Source organism: Bactrocera oleae, chromosome 3 (assembly GCF_042242935.1).
Source record: "Bactrocera oleae isolate idBacOlea1 chromosome 3, idBacOlea1, whole genome shotgun sequence".
NCBI classification, from domain to species: Eukaryota; Metazoa; Arthropoda; class Insecta; order Diptera; family Tephritidae; genus Bactrocera; species Bactrocera oleae.
Window position 1 is genome coordinate 15,794,940 of NC_091537.1, and position 18,840 is coordinate 15,813,779.

The following is an 18,840-nucleotide window of genomic DNA, read 5'->3' on the forward strand; positions in this document are numbered from 1 at the left end:
TCAAAAACTGATATGCGTCCACATTTAAACTCGTTATAACAGTTTTTGACAGTCGCCATACAAGAAGAAAAGTCACCGTATGCAGCATCTAAACTCCCTTTGATCTCACTTCGCGATTACTCTTCTAAAAACCAGCATCGAATTAAGAACTGAGATTGCTCTTTTTTCATTTTTATAATATAAGTAGACCTAAGTCCGATTCGGCTGATATTTTTACTGTTGCGCGAATATTTTACAGAATAGTAACTTTTACTTGTGGAAGTAGCGCCATAACCGCTTGAAAATTTTTGTGAACCCCCTTCGTGTTTATAGAGAACATTTTATTCGCTGCCTCTTACTTTTGGATTTAGGTGACAATTTATTCATCGCTACCGATGACTGACATGTCTAAAATTAGTTTCTAAACTAAGTAGTATTTAGAATTTAATGTTTAGTACTAATACAAGCAAATGTCACATTGATTAATCTGAGCATTACTGTTGCTTCCGTCATTCCGTCATAAATTTTATGCGCTTGCTGGCTCCACTCACCAACTTATGATTTTTCTAATTATAAAACAATATAATACTACATTTATGTATGTGTTGTGAATCTGTGGTAATTCCCTGTGATCAGCTTTCGTTATAAAATCGGTGACTCACATTTGCCCATTGTGCTGCTCCGGCGTGAAGTTGATATTTTTCCTACTAAAACTCATATATACATATATATTTATATATGCCTGTAAGTGATTTTGTGTTATTCCATATAAACTTTAATCTCGACTTCAGTTTGGTATTTGATATATTTTTTTTATATATAAATATATAATTTAAATCATAACTATTGGCAGAAAATGAAAACATAATTTTGCATCACTTACATAAATACATACAAGTATATAGATATGGATGAGTATATACATACATATATGTATATTATAGGTATGTGCATTAATCAGAGGGATTTTTTTACTTTTGCAGCCATATTTTTGTATATATTAATATATTTTTGTGTCAAGAGTTTATTTGTAATCACATACAAATTTATTGTATTAAATTATTTGTGTATTAAAAGCCCAGTGATAAATAAATACAATTTTTTGTCTACCCCCTTTGACTCAAATACCTTGTATTACTTGTCGCTAAAATACGAGTATACATATATTTCGAGTGACTTAAGTTGCTTAGTTGCTGATTCCGGATCTTTCACAAATGGGAAACAATAAATATATATTAATAATATATATATATTAATTATCGACTATGTCATTAACCCTATCAACATATTTATAATAATGTTTTCAGCACAAAAAAAAACACAAAATTACTAAACATAACTTATACCATTTTTTCCATAGTGAAGAACTTAAACAAATTTGGGCACCTAAAATAATTTTCACGTGCAAATGTATTTTTTGTTACTCGGATCACAATTCTATCTATAAATAAATCCTTACCATCATTATCCTTAAATTATTTCAATGAAATCGTTCTCGATTATTTTAGACAATTCCCTCGCTATTTCAACCCATTTCTGATTGAACGAAGACTCGTCGACAATTAACTCTAAAAGTATGTATTAGTCTACTTTTCCAGCTCAAAAAATGTTTCTAACTCAGGCTATCACGTTTTCATTTTGTTTTTGCAATAGATTACTCTAGTGAAGGCAAGAAAGTTTGTCATCCTAAAAGCAAGCAATTTGGAAATTGATTGAGACATTTATGACACATAAAATAAATACTCCTGTATAATTCAGTCGATGCTCGTTAACTTAAAATGGAAATGACTCAGCTCTCGAGTTATATGAGGGACACAGGTCCTCTGAAATTGTTGTTGCACTTTAAGTCTTTAGCTGATTCGGAAAGCATTCTTCTTGATGCGAACACAAAATGGCAAATATTCCGTGGAGGTTTGCTTTACTAAATAAAGCGCTTAGCCGAGACACGCACCTTTTTTATACCTAGTCCACGTATATAAAAAAGATGGTCAGATTTTGAGATATCGATTTGAAACTTTGCACACATTTTTTTCTCCCCGAGAAGCTACTGCACTTCGGTTCAGCCGAAGTTAACGTTTTTTCTTGTTTATATTTCAAGACGCAATAGATCATTATATGAGTGGGTTATCAGAGTAGAAATATCAAGTTGTTGTGTATTATGGCTGTAGAAAGCTATTTTGGAAAACTTTTTTACGGTTTTTATTAAAAAATATTTATTAATATAAGAAATTTTAATCCAAAAACGCACTTTTTTTCTTACACAATTATAATGATCATACAAATTTATTAGGGTTGCAGCTGGCACGATTATGCTTCAAGCATATCAACTACAACATTTTCATATAAACATATGTATCTTCCAAAATATATATGTATATACATATGTATATATTTATATGTAATGGCAAATATTCATGCATGGCTCTGGGGCTTGCAGTATGTATAAGTGTTGAGTATTTAAGACTACTTATTACTCATTATTCATTACTCATTAACCGCATAATTATGACTCGGAAGATTTATAAGTAACTTAATCTCAACATTTCCACCGGACAATAGTCACAAGTGCTAATGTTTCAGCACGCACAACTTCTCCAGCTGATGCAGCCGAAAGGAAAATGTCGCAAACTCGCTATTTAAATGCACACATATGTATATAACTCATATGTATGAGAGATTGAAGAGTGTACATATGTATGCATGATGGTGAAATTTATTTATATAAAACCACAAGTGGTTGTCTAAGAAGTCAACAGCTCGCAAATAATATGCTGATTCATGAGCGTGGAAGAAAGACGAAGAAAGGAAAAAGACGGGGAAATGCATATAATTGTATATATGTATATAATTCATAAGAGTGGCAAACAGGAACGCCTGTGGCCTTGTAAATGCTAAAAAATACAAAAATGTAAAATAAATATATAAAAACAACAACGACAACACGAATGTTGCAACAACATTAGATAGCACTGTCGCAGCGCTGGCGGCCATTCCTCATTTGTCGCAGACTAATTATTAATTAAGACAACAAAACACATATAAAAACATGTTATACTCATTTCAAAGCAAAAAAAAACACAAAAAGCGGCAGCACTTGAGCCGCGGCACCTACATGGCATGCCTCCCTACTTGGTTCATATGCAGCACGACCTGCCCGACGCGCTAATCATATTTGCTGCGAGCAAATAGAGAGGCTTTTAGCGCGTCGAGTGTTGCAGTGTTGCAATGTGGCAATTGCAACGCGCTTTTATGTTGCTGCCGCAATGTGTGGATGCTTCAAGAGCGCCTAACACCTGCCACAGCATTTGCTGACTGGTTGCCTGCTAGCCTGTGGCAAATATCCCGCGATGCTGCTGCAGCACGCTGGGGCATTTACCACGGCAGTGATTCTTTTGCGCTACACCCACTTGGCGTTGGCTCCTCTTCATGACACAATTGCTACGTGCTGTTCGTGTCAATTGTATTTAATTCACTCGGAAATTATGTATTTACAGTTATTGGATGGGGCAAGTTAGGGAAAATGAAGCGCGAGACTGTTTAAAATTAAAAATAATGTTGAATTAAAAATAGTAAAAGTGATAAAATTAAATGAATTAAAATAAAAATAAATTAAATAAAATAACTTCAAAGCAAAATTAAACAAAAAAAAAAAAACAACACAGAAGACAGAAATTTGAAAAACGTTAAATCAAATTAATTAAAATTTAAGTAATTAATAAAAAAATTAAATTAAACTCATTTTATCGAAATTAAATTAAATTAATTATAATTAAATTAAATTAAATTATGTTAAGCTGAATTAATCTTAATTAGAACAAATTAAGCCGAGATAAATTAAATTAAAGTAAATAAAATTACATCATATTTAAATGAATTAAATTAAATTGAATTGCAATTATTGAGAACTGCACCGAGCTATAATGTCCTTCACAAATACAAAGGTTCCTTAAAAGAACTTGATTCCGATCGTTCAGTTTGTATGGCAACTATATAATGTAGTGAACTGATCTGAACAATTTCTCCGGAGATTAAATTGTTGCCTTAGACAATAACAATTTTCGTGAAGATATTATGTCAAATAAAAAACGGTGCAAAATTCAGACCGATGCTTAAAAACACAGGGACTAGTTTGTATATATACAGACAGACGGACAAACGGACAAATGATCATTTATGTATCTATTTTATAGGGTCTCTGACGTTTGAAACTTCGTAGCAAACTAAATATACAGTAAAGAACTATATAAAAAATATTTTATACAAAATTAAAATAAATAAAATGAAGTAAAATAAAATACTATGATATAAAACAAAATAATATAAAATAAAATAATAGTATAAAAGAAAAAAGTACTGTAAAAGGTCGCCTATATTAGTTTTGAAATATAGAACGCAATTAAAATTATATAAAGAAATCGCACATGTTAATGTGATAAAGTGCATAAGTCGACTTTCAGCGACCACATAATGTTTTTTTCTTTTAATTCTCACCTTTATTCGACAATAAATATCAAACTATTTTCACTAGCAACAATGTTTATTTCTTATTAAGCTGTTTTATCATAACTACATGCAGCGCACCTTTAATCTTTTAAGGGTGACTTCTATAGTTGTCAGTTGTCTATGAATGGCTGATTGATTTACATATGTCTCTATTGTCGGCGCTGACAAAACCTTTTTATTTACAGCGCAATGGAACGCATTCCCCACAGCTAGGCTCATGAAACTGGCGGGGGACTATAAATTATTATCAGCACTAAAAATAAATGATTATTGAATAATTAAATGATATACTATATAAATAAATTATATTGCGAGAGAGTGCTTGGTATGTATGTATGCGTATTTATGTACAATATATTTATAATTGCGCTTCTTTGCATACATGTGTATGTTTGTATGTATGTATATTCTCCGCTGAGGACAAGGAAGTAACGCGCCATCACTTACACGCTAAGTGCTTGACTAAGCATAAATAAAAAAAAGTTAATAATTGTTTATCACATGCAAAATTATTGAAAGATAATATTTATTTGATTTTGTGTGAAGTAGTCTATAATTAATATATATTTTATATTTGCATAAATTTATAATTTTTCATATAAATAATCGGTATTGGAAATATCAATTACTTTTCTTTTAATAACGGAAATTAAATTAAAATTAAGAAAAGAAAAATAATACAAATAAATTAAAATATAATGTAAAAAAAATAAAACTAAATTATTAAAATAAAATAAATTAAATAACACAAAAGGAAATGAAATACAATAAAATTAATTTAAATTAAAAAAATTAAATTAATTTATGTGACACTAAATTAAATTAAATTATAGTAAATAAAATAAAAATAAAGAAATATAATTGAAATTATACTTAATTAAATTAAATTAAATTAATTAAATAATTAATATAATTAAATAATTAAATAAATGATACTAAATTAAATTGAATTATTGTAGAATAAAATAAAATAAAATAAAATAAAATTAAATTAAATACAAGTAAATTAAAATAAAATTAATAAAAATAAATAAAATAAAAAAGAAAAAAAATATAATCAAATTAATTATTTTATTTAATCAGCATAAATTTACAATTTCGGTTAATTTTTTTCATTATGTATGTAACTGACAACCGCGAACTTTCATCGTTTAACCCTATATTCACTGAACTGAATGCTCATAAGCACATATTAACTCCCAAACTACCTATTATAGGTATAGCTGTGGGGTTATGTACATATGTACATATATGCTAATGTGTTTAAAATCGACACAACTATTAAGACGTAATTTAAAAAAATAAGAATACCTGTTCTCTTCCTGTCGTAAACGACAAACCGGCAGACATACCATACATACGATCCAACAAATATAGGCTGTTTTACCAGTCAATAAGAATTAGCAATTCACATACATAACTCAATACAAACACAAAGGCTGAACTACGTTATGCGAAAAATCTGTTGAGTGCAAAGTTAAGTGGCAATTAGAATTTACCAACGGTGAAGCTGAAAGCTAACGCTCACTTACAATTGCATACATACATATGTATGCATGTTAGTATATACATATGTATTTATGTATGTGTGCGAATATAAATTACTATCTCCAGCTGCTGCTGCTGCTTGTTCTTATATCAAATATGTTTAGTTCTCAAAGTTGCAATTTTACTGCTGTCATTATTGATTGAGACTAAGTGTATAAGTTGTTATTGCTATTGTTGTTGCTGTTGTTAATTAAATCAGCATTCACACTCGCCTGCTAACTCACCAAACCCACCAAGCAGCTACATATGTACATATGTATGAATGCATTTGTTAAGCATTACCCGCCCACCGCAACGCTCCCCGCAACTGTGCTGCTTAACTTCTAAGCCAACACACGAGCTGCTAACACTGGCTTCGTCTATCCTCACACGGTCTAAGTACCAAGTTTCTTTACGACCAACGTCGATTAGCGTCGAATGAACCTGCTTTTGCCTGGACTAGCATGACTTGATTGTGATTATTATTAAATGTTGTGTTTTTAACATCCGCTTCCGCATTTTTATGAACACAAATCTGCGCGCACGCCACACGAAACACACTCATACATACATTGTATGCATAAATAAATATGTATGTGAGTGCGTGTGCGTGTGTGTGTGTGGCTAGAACAATTTCACAGTACAAGTTGTTTTTCGCAAATGTTGTAATTAAAATGCTCAACGCGTTCGCCAGCCAATTGTCATTAACTACTCGTATTGCCATTTGTTGTTATACTACCCGTGTGTCAGTTGATGTTGTTATTGTTGCTGTTGCTGTCGCTGTCGCTTTAGTTATACACATACAAACGTACAGTTTGTTTTATGCATGTGCTGTAGCGCCTCACGCCAATGTTGGCTACTAAAAGACACCCGATCAAGCGATCGACCCACCGAGCGTACGTCGCTGCACCCACTGGTCCACCTCGCTCACATACCTATATATGCACATATGTACATGTGAACATAAATCGCTTTGCGGGTACATCTTGGCCTCGCTGAAGTACATGTGTTCTCCTTCTGGTCGATTTGAGCATTCACTTTATATGTTTCGCCTAAGTATGTACATATATATGTTTTAGCCAAGCCAATTCTTATTGGCAATTTTTTGTGGAGCACAGTGGGCCGATAGTAATAAAAAGCGGCTTATTAAAATTAAGTATTTTTATGTACTTTTATAAAATTATTGGAAGAAGTGCGATGGAAATTATAAAGTAATCAATATTTTGAGCTTTTCTTAATTATTATCTCTATTTTAGCGAGTAACTCAGGGAAAATGATATTCAAAACAAGAAAAATTTCTTATGGCATAAAAGGGTAAAAAAACATTTTTATCTTGATTTTGATCGGTCAGCGTGTACGGCAGCCATATACTATAGTTAATCGATCTGTACAATATAATTGGAAATTGTAGCGTTACCTTGGATAAAAATCCATGTATAATTTCGTCAAGTTATCTTGTCAAATAATAAAGTTTTCCATACAAGAACTTTATTTTGATAGTTCTGTTTGTATGGCAGCTATATCATATAATGTTCCAATAACGGCGGTTCCAACAAATGAGCAGCTTCTTGGAGAGAAGAGAATGACTGAAAAATTTTAGGTTGATAACTCAAAAATTGAAGGACTAGTATACAGACGGACAGACGGAGAACAGACATGGCGTAATCAATTTAGCTTATCACACTGATCATTGATATATGTATGTATGTATATGTATACTTTATAGGGTATCCAACGTTTCCTTTTGGGTGTTACAAACAACGTGACAAACTTAATATACCCTATACAGGGAAGGGTTGCAAATAATGCATTAAAAAAATAATTAAATTAACATTTTAATTAAATTTTTTTCATTTTGTTAACCGAAATAGAGGATTGAAAAAAAAACAAAATTAATCGCGCATACCGGATTAAAAAATAAAAATAAAATTTTAATCCCAAAAATCGGAATAAAATTTTATTTTTAATTTTTGACCCCATTTACCAAATTGAAAGTAAAAAAAAACAGAAAAGTTTTAATCTAAAGCATATAATTAAGAATTAAAAGAAGAATTTGATTTGGAATTAGAATTTTTTCGCGTTTTCAAAAAATAATATTTTAAATTTTTAATCCCCAACATCTTGGATTCCCAACATCGGGATTTAAAAATGAAAATCTAACTTTCAATACCAACATCGGGATTAAAAAATAATCTTATTCTAAACCAAAATTTTTGAATTAAAAATTCAAAACCCTGATATAGGGTACAAGAAATAAAGTCAAAATAATATTAAATTTGAACTTTTGAACTTCGACTAATTTGAATACAGTTAATTTATTACAACTTAATTAATTCATTTGATTTTTATCCAATACATCTTAATTCACAACCGTTTAATTAGAATAATGCTGAATGATGACTTGAAATTAAATAGACTAATTAAAATCCAACTAAAAAATTAAATTATTCTAAATCACTTAATCGTAATTAAATTTGTTATAATCACCTTTCGTATACTGCTAGAAATAATACAGTGACCACGTCATAATTTCGTCCGTTATGGTGTGAGTGATGAGAGCAAAACCAAAACACATTCAAACATGCATTGTCACTAAAGTATTTAAGTATCTTGCCCGGATACGGTTGGTGAAATGTACATACAAGTATTTTATTTATTTTATTTTATCTTGCATTGTATTTGCCTATATATTTCATTTTATCACCAACGAATGATAATATTCAGTTATACCCTTCTATTTGAGCACATTTGGATTATTATCAAATTTATTTACACTGGGCTTAAATCTACTAAATACTATGTATGTACGTGTGTATATGTATGTATATGTATATGTATATATAAGCAGGTATGTGCGTACATTTAGGCAGGACAGCAACGCCGATAAGATAACAGAGTTGAAATGAAGTCAACTTAAGACAAGCGTTTCCGTACCATGCACGTATGTACATATCTATGAAAGAAAGTAAGTACAAAGGCACATACATATATGGTTGGACTTTTTTACTTATTTATTATTAGTATAAGCCCAAATTAATAACACCCATGTGACATTCAGATAGACAGTGCGGATTCTTTAGCACTTTGCAATATCATTTGCTACCACTTCCAACTTTTTTGTTGTTTTTATACCCTCAACAGGGAATATTAAGTTTGCCACGAAGTTTGTAACACCCAGAAGGAAACGTCGTAGACCATATAAAATATATATATATACGTGAGTTGTTGCGATATCAATCTGATATTTTGCACACGTCCATTTCTATCCAAGAAGTTGTTCCTTTGTCGGAAGGGCCGATATCAGACCACTATAGCATATAGCTGCATTATAGCATATAGTTAAACTGAACGATCAGAATCAAATGTTTGTATTTGTATAAAAAACTTTTTCATTTAACGAGATATCTTCACGAAATTCGGCATGGGTTCTTGCCTCCGAAGAAAGTGACATACAAACTGAACGACCAAAATCAAGTTCTTGTAAGGCATCTTTAGTATTTGTGAAGGGCATTATAGCTTCGGTGCAACCGTAGTTAACGTCTTTTCTTGTTTGTTGAATACTTTTCTGAGTTACTTATATGTATATATACATACTATGTGTTTATATGTTTATAAGGCACTTTTTAAATATGCATTTCTTTTGTTACGCTTGGTTGTTATTGTAGTAATATTAGTGCTTTTGTTGTCTACTTTTTTTTGAGGCGACTGGCCAAACTCAATGGCAGACACGTGACTTTTCAGCTCAAAGCACTTATAAGTTTCATAAGGCAGATTTTGAGTTGGAAAACTGTTGACTGCAGTTGGAATTGATATGACACTAGCCTTAGGAGCGATTATAAATAAATTTTTTTGAATAAAATCATGATATAATTGTTTAAAAATGTCTATGATACGTTTTGAAAACGAACTTAAATTTTTGAGAAAGCTTACATTAATTAAGGAACTTAATTTTTTTTAGAGAAGCCAACCTTCATGAGGATTAGAAACGCTTCTGAGTGGAAGATACATTACAATTTTACATTACATTCCAAGGATTCTTGAAAGTAGAACAATTTCTAGGTTCCTAACAAGGAAATTATTGAAATGTTTTAATTCTATTTTAAAATTAAGAGCGATAGAAATAATGACGCAGATACTACAGGTACTCAATGCTTGCCTAGCTATAATAGCTCTTTGAAATTTGTTGTTTCTATTCATCAATCAATTGTCAACGAAGCAAGGTCTTTGGCTTTCCAGTCTTTGACCGTTAAAGTTAATCGACTATTATTTCTTATCAAGAACATTACAAGTCTCTCTAGAGATATTTATGGTATTACAATTTTCGAAGTATAAGGTTAATGTACCAAAATATCTCGACTTACAAGAGATAAGATTTTGATTTTACAATTATTTAACCACATCGAGTCCTAGTAATATTAAAATTTAGCCACAAGTTATTAATTCTCTGTTGGCAAGCATGTTGTAGAATTGACAGGTCAATCATTAAAAAGTGAATCAATCGAGTCGTAAACTTCATCACATCCCTCACGATTCTCATAAATAACGGTGCCTAGGAAGTTAAATATTTATTTTTTTTGCATATGCTTTTCTGCATATGCACACACACAAATTAACATGCATACTTGTACATAGCCAGTGTACTTTTCAATGTCCCACACTTATTATGCACTTGATTCCGCTGCTTGTATTTGTTGTTGTTATTGTAGCCACTGCTACTATTATATTATACTATTACAACTATTATCATTATTGTTATTATTACTACTATTCTACTCGAATTGCAGTTGGCTGCTTACATGTGGACATACTAATATCTAGCATGACAAGTTCAACTACATGTAAATATGTATTCATGCGTTTGTATGTGTGTGTGTGTAGATTTGTACGTACGTGAAAAGTGCTGCTTGGTTATTGTTCAAGTATGGTAGACATTTAATAGCCTACAACATTTCTGATTACATATTGACACTTACTAAGTAAATACATATGTATGTATGTCTGTATGTATATAAGTACAAGTACTCGTTTGCACTCAAGTAACATGTCTACATATGTATATGCATATTTATATTTACATGCATGCCTATAGCATGTAATAAGAATAAATGACAACAACTAAGTGGCGAGTATTTGTAGCAGGAGCAACAACTACAACAACAACAACTAATTTATCGCTACCAAGTAACAGCAGCAACAAGAATAGCTACAAAATCAAGACAAGAGGCATAATGCCGACATACAGACAGCTTTACAATCATGCTGACGACGATGGCAACAACAACAACAACAACGATTGGCAACGCGGAAACAGCGTTGTTCTCCAATATTAACTAATGACGCATGCGATTGACCGCACTGCACATTTTCCTATCGCCTAACCGATGCTACGCGCATACACACACTCACACACATACATACATATGTATACACAACAGCAATAACAATGTATATGAGTATTTGCATGTAAATAAATATCTCACTGCGATTAGGTTGGTGTAGGTGGCGAGCGGCGGGTGGGAGCTGAGGTTGATGACGGCACGTAATTGTAAAAGTAGAAAATTGCCAAAGGCAGGGAACTTGAGCTGGAAAATTGAGATGCCCACTCGTTGAATGTATGTATGTATATATGAAGGTATACATATATAAATATTTAAGTTTTTTTTTTGCTAGTCTGGGTCAAATTGGATCTGTTGGTAAATACCGATATTTCAGCATATATGAAAATGTAATCTTATTCTAAGAGTTTCTTTCCGCCTTCGATCATCTCTCAATAACTTCAAAGTAGAAAACAGTATCAAAGATCTCTCTTGAATATTCATGTTACAAAAGCGTCAAAATATACTAGATACGTATGTATACAGTAGTCAGTATCAACTTTAGCAAACAAAAATAGCAAAATGAAATAAAACAAGGAAAGAGTGTCATAATAAACAAATGTGCGACTACTAACAATAAAAGCTAATAAAGCACAGCAAACTAAAATGTGATCATAGAACAACACGATCAAGCGATTACTTCCTTATTTGTGCTTAATATACTTAGCAAATACGCGCACAGGCATGGGCACCACTACGGGTATATCATATACATATGCAAAACACAAATATGTATTCAGTTTACAAAGTTTTCAAAAGTGGCAATTCTCTAGTTGATATGTCTTTATATTCGCAGCTATAAAGTTTTCAACTGCTTTGTAGTGATCTTGCTAACCATAACGCTAGCGCTCATTTGAGGTAAGCTGTTATCAGAAAGAGTAAACTAGTTACTGATATACTAGCAATCGCTAGCAAGGGTGTGTTAAGGTGATAAGATTGTTAGATTTGTATATCACGTAGAGATTATCGATATGCTTTCATAAACACTTGTTGATAATTTTTGATTATTCTTTTGTTTTATACTAAGCTTTTTTTTTTGTGTTAATCAAGGTAAATTTCAGATCGATATCTCAAAAACTGAGGGTCTGTTACGCATATATACAAACGGACAGACGGACATGGCTAAATCGACTCAGCTCATCATGCTGATCATTTATATAAATATACCCTGTTCAGGGTATAAAAAGAAAGAATACATTAAAAAAAAAAATTTTATTTTGAACTACTCTAAAATAGTTTAATTTTTATACTCTTACAACATGTTGCTACAGAGTATAATATTCACCTAAAACTAATCGAGCTAGAACTAAAATTAACTAGACGAATAAATATAGGGTTATATATATATATATAAATGATCAAGATGACGAGACGAGTTGAATCCGGATGTCTGTCCATCTGTCCGTCCGTCTGTCTATGCAAGGTGTAACTTCAGTAAAAATTAAGATAAGAAGATCTTGCTGAAACTTTGTACACATGTTCCTTGTTAAAAAAGTAAGGACGAGTTCATAGATAGCCGTATTCGGACTCATGCCACGCCCACAAAGCGCCATTAATCGAAAACGTATAAATTGCTATAACTAAACCGTAAATTAATATACAGAACTCAACTTGGCACAACGATTCCAATTAATGAGGGGTACCTGTAGTTTGGAAATCTTGAAAAAGTGTGTGAGGTTCCGCCCCCAATAAGTTTAATGTTCTTCTTCTTACAACCAAATTCATTACACAACATTTTTACAATATTAGCATGATACAATGCGAAAACGGAGGAAATCGGATCACAACCACGCCTACTTCCCAAATAACACAGTTTTAAATTCCATCTGAGTACACAAATAAAGCATCAATTAACATATCGGGATACAACTTTGCACGAACAGTCCCGCTGACCTCCTTATGACCAAAAAATGTCCAAATCGTACTAAAGCTGTTCAAGACCCTAGGTTCCGTGGAGCCCAGTTCTTATGGTTGACTTTTTACCGAAAATATCAGACAATGTGTGATATATATAATTGAAATTCGGAGAGAATGCTTTCCTGATGATAGTATGTCTGAGTGTCAAAATTGGAATTTTGAATTAAAAATTTATTTTTAATTTTTAGAAATTTTTTTAAATAAAATTTTTGGGATTATAAAATAAAAAAGTGCAATATAAATACTAGTTCTTTTTTGAATGCATTATTTGCAACCCTGGCTATAAATTAAATTTAAAATGATTTCTTTAAGCATTAATAAAATTGAAAGATATATTTAACATAAATATTTATTAACTAATTTAATTAAATTGATTTTCTATTTATTTTATATTTTATTTTAAAAAATATTTTAGTATTATTTAAAAAAAGTTTTAGTTTTATATATTTGAAAATTTTTGTAAGTATTTTGTTAAATTTTAATTAATGTATTTGGGAACAAATTTCAAAAAAAAAGTTTAGAATTTTAATTTATTTGTATTTTTCTAGAATGTTTTATTTATTAAATAAGCCTTACCAAGGGATTTTAAATATGTTTTAATTTTGTAACTGTTAAACAATTTTTTTTTATTTTTATAAATTTATTATTATTTTTATAATGTTTAATTTGTTTTATGATTTTTATTAGTTTAAAATGTTTTCAATTGAACCGATTTTAGAAAGTATGATATTTTATAAACAAAGTTCAAAATAACATTAATAAAAAAATGAATCCACTTTTATTTAAGATTTCTTAACGTATCTTTACAGCTAAAATATAAATTTTGTTTTAGCAATGCAAACCTTTCTGCAATATTATAAAACAAAGTGCTTGTCCTTCGCAAATTCTTTTCAACTTATCACACTCTCATTTAGTAAATAAACCCACAACAGTATCGCACTCAAAAATGTACTCGTTATTTAATCGAACGAACTGTCCTACGTAGTAGTGTCACCCAAAAAAAACTTCCGAAAAAATAATTTAAATTAATTGTGCTGATTTTGGGTGCATATGATATCACACCTCTCTTTTATCAATACGTTTTATTAGTATTTGTTTATACATATATGTTTGTATGTGAGCAAGTTTGAGTAATTAATACGATACACGTTTCCGCAGCTTTTAATGCCGTTAATGCCGTTTGATAAGATTCTTTATTTTAAAATCTGCCATAAATATTTTAGTACAGATAAAGAAATAAATATAAACAAGTATTGTACTTATATAAGGGGTCAGGCGCTTGGGTGGCTTCGCAAAAATTTTATTTAAAAAAAATGTTTTAAGTTATTTTAATCTTAAATCTAAATCTTATTTGTTGAAATATCAGTTATATAAAAATATTTTTAAAATAACTAAATATATGTACATTTATACAAAACTTATAAAAAATATTTTTGCTATAGAATTTTATTTTTACTGAATTTTTATTACTACTTGTAAATAAAAAATTAAATTTTGCTTAAGGAACCAAAGTTATTTTTATAGAATTTTAACAAATCACCCTATATGCAAATGCACGTTTTACTAATAACTTGTGAAATTAATAAACTCATAAGCATAATGTTTTTGTTTTGAATTGAAGGGTTTAGTTTTTTGGAATTTTTGAAATACATTAAAATTGTTTTATAGGAACAATTTTGGAAGCTAAGAGTTTTTTTGTTTTTTTGAATTTAAATATTTATAAAGCTATAAACGCCTTAACATTTTTTTAGTTGTTTAATTACTTTAGAAGAAATTGAACACTAAGTCCTCTATGTGAGATATTCTGCCAAAGGCCGCATAAAAATTTACCATTCTTGTTAGTATTGCATTATTTATTGGTCTTTCTTGGAACTTACGGCAATAACTACTGGGAGCTGTAAAGACCTTGTAAACATTCACTTCGGGAACTCTTTACTTTCAATATTAAACAGCTGTTTCCAGCTACAACTTAAATAAATAAGTTTCCACATTAGCTAACAATAAATTCGTTGTTGGACTAAAGGTTAACTTCTACGACTATAAAATATATACAAACAAACTATGACGTCAGTTTCAATATTATTTATCTTAAAAGAGTAAATATCAATATAAGAAACAACAATGACTTTAATTGCGTCACTTACAATTGAAAGTCGATTACAAGTTTTACTGGAACGCTTGTCTTTGCGTTTGTGTAGTATTGTATTATATGAATTGTATACAATAATATATAATCAATTTATATTAATTTTATTTTTGTATACATATTTTTTAAAATATTTTCCATGTTTTTTAATCATACTCTTTCCTTTTTTCTCTTTTTAGGTAAGCTACAAGTCAAAACTGTCGTTTTCTTATTCTAAATGCATGGCAATTTAATCAGGTACATACATTAAAGAAATAACGTTATATATATACTTACATATATATATATATATATACTATCTAAATTTACAATCAGATACGATTTATAACTACATAAATAAAAAATTCCACTTCAGAGCAGAACATACAGAAAGTATCAGACATTATTTTAAACTATTGACATTTGCTTTTATTCCGGCACGTGCGAGATATAGCTAGCTAATTTTTGAAATTTTATATCGAGTACCGGATATAGACATTTTTATAGTTATCGCCCTTTTAAAGATATGTTTCTTTTTTGCTTCATAGATGGTAGACATATGACAAGCAAATGTTTTATGTTCTTTAAATCACGTAGGTGAATAAAGCTCTCAGCTTCTTTTATAATTAATTAATAATTATAAAAGAAGCTGAGAGCTTTATATATATATATATATATAATTAATTATACAAACAAAACTTAAAAAATTAAAAAATTTTAAAATAATTATTAATTATTAATAATTTTTTTTACATTAATGCGATTAATTAACTAATCAATTAATTAAAATTAATTATGTAATAATTATTTAATACTTAATTATTAATATTTAATTTTTGTTTTAATAATTAATTAAATGCTTAATACTATTTTAACCACCTAACTAAAAAAATAAAAATTTAAATTAATAAAAAAATAATTTTCGATACATTTTTTTTAATTACAATATAAGAAGTTAATTTAATTTAAAATTGAAAAGAGATATACTTACATTTTTTTTATTTTGAAAGCTAAGTACTCTTAAATATTGAAAACTTAAAATAATTTAAAAAAAATAGTCTGTGATAATTTTTTTAATTTATATAAAAAATTACAATTTACAGTCATAACTAGATACAATTAATCTTTTTATTTTTTTAATTTAATTACTTTCAAGTATAAAAAATTTTTTAAATAACGTAAAAAAGTTAAAAAAAAGTATTAATTAATTTTTAAATTATAGTAAAAAATGACAATTTAATTTAAAATCAGATACGTATATATGTATGTAGATTATATATAGTATATTGTTTTATTATTTTTTATGTTTATATTTTCCATACATTATAATATACTTTTACTAATCTGAAGTAGCGTTAAAAAGGTTTAAAAATTCCACCCAAATGATACAACAACAACAACAGTAGCATAACGTACAATACAATAATAACTGCTTACTTAATAACTTGTTGAAGAAACGTGCGCATGCTCAGCTCCAGCTAAGGCAGCGCGTTCCAAGCATTTCCTCAAGCGTCATCACGCCAAATACCGCAGTTCGACTTGCTTTTACGCCTGATTGACTATACAATTAGAAATTTTGATTTAATTTGAAAATTAATATTTACCTACGCACACAAACACACACACATACATGCACATATATACACACTTGTACAATCACATTGCGTGTGTGTGACGCGCGTGCGCGCTGACTGGACCAACTAATAATGAACCACAAAAAAATGGCGTACGCGTTTGGGCACGACGCTTTCAACCATTGACCGCTGACTTCCAGCTACGTTTTGGTTTTTGTTAAACAAAAAATCGGTGAGTGTGTTTTTGTACGTCTAGTGGTAAATGTCGTAGCCGTAAATAATGTATATATATAGAAATGTGGTTGTTTTCTTCTTTTTTACTCATATGACATACTATTTCAACATATACATACATACTCATATGTATGTATTCTAGATACAAACAATATTATACCTGCGCTGCTGCTTAATGTAGAATGATGTAGTGTTTTGGCCGCGCTGCAGAGCAGCATCAGCGGCAGCAGCAGCGGTTGTTCCGTTGTGGCTCATCCACTACGACACAGCTCTTATTGTTGTCAATGTAGTTGTTGTTTTTTAATTGGTTTTTCTTGTTCTTCATTATCGTTCAACTGAAACACTATATGTTAATGTGCACACACATACTCAGCCACACTCATATCTATATATTTGTGTGTTGATGCCTAGCTACCCATTTCGCCTTAAGCTATTTGCTGATGTTGTTATTGTTATTCTCCAATATATTGACTATCTTTGCATTAATAATGATGTGAAAAAATAATTATATCAAACGTTCGATAACCTTTCTGGTTTTTTAATATGCAAAAAGAAGCCAGTAAATTGTTTTTCTGACAACTTCTTGTTGTTTTTTTTCTTATGTATTTTTGTTGTTGTTTCTGCCTCATATTTGTCTATTCCACAGTCAGCTAAGTTCGTTAGCTTCTTGTTAGACTGTCGCTTGACCACTTGGCTACTTGTATTGTATTGTGTTTCGCGATTGTTTGATATATATACAACAACAACAACAATTGCTTGTTTTTAATTTTTGTATAATCGACAAAATTTAGAGTTCAACGTCATCGCCAAAACCATAACGCAAGCAAATTAGTTTACTTGTATTAGAAAAGTTTACATGTGTACATATATATGTATGCATTTGTAATGTAAGTGTTTAGGGAATACAATTGAACTACCAAGCATAATCTCGAATTTCCACTGTAAAAAAATAGTAGACATAACAAAGTACAAAAAACACAAACTTCCATATAAAAACGATTTTTAACCACATAGCATATTCATATATGTATGTATGCATACATATACAGCTTTGTACATATGTATAGTCCATATATTTTACTATACTTTTTCGATCTGAATTACAGTGAAAATGAGTTGAAACTTGATTAGTGTGAATTTTTAGCTTTACTCTCTATGTTGACTAACTTACTCTCAGACATACATACATAACATATGTATCTACATACATATATACTTAAGTAGATATATGGTAAGTAGTATATTACTTTCCCATATAAGGTAAGGTTTAGAAAAACACCAATTCTAGTCGACCAAAGTCAGAAAACTAAGTGAAACCCGGCCGCGCCAGAATTTTGTAAACCCCAGAAAACTTTTCACCTCTCTCTGATGCCTCTACGACACCCGTGCAATGAGCGTAGTGTGTAAATATAGGTATATAACATAATATTTATTTGAGGCCAATCTCTCTACGATGATAACTGCATAAACGATAAAATATCTTCCCTCACTTATCATCTGATTTTTGTTGTGCTGACATACATATTCTTTCTTTTTATATGACAAGTTGTTTTCTCATTTCAGAGTCAAAAATATTTGCACTCACATTTTCTTTCAGTTCATTCAA

The 18,840-nt window shown here is 30.0% G+C and overlaps 1 protein-coding gene across 2 annotated transcripts in view; it reads left to right on the top strand.

Moving 5' to 3' along the window:
• aop (anterior open) overlaps nt 1–18,840 on the top strand; it is a 66,584-nt gene that overhangs the window by 22,481 nt on the left and 25,263 nt on the right. The window contains exon 1 of one of the 2 annotated variants that reach the window (XM_070107582.1): nt 16,982–17,232. The exons of the other annotated variant lie outside the window; for it this stretch is intronic. The gene's annotated coding sequence lies outside the window, so the exon portion shown is untranslated. Of the gene's footprint in view, nt 1–16,981; nt 17,233–18,840 lie in introns of those variants that run through there. 2 annotated transcript variants of the gene reach the window in all.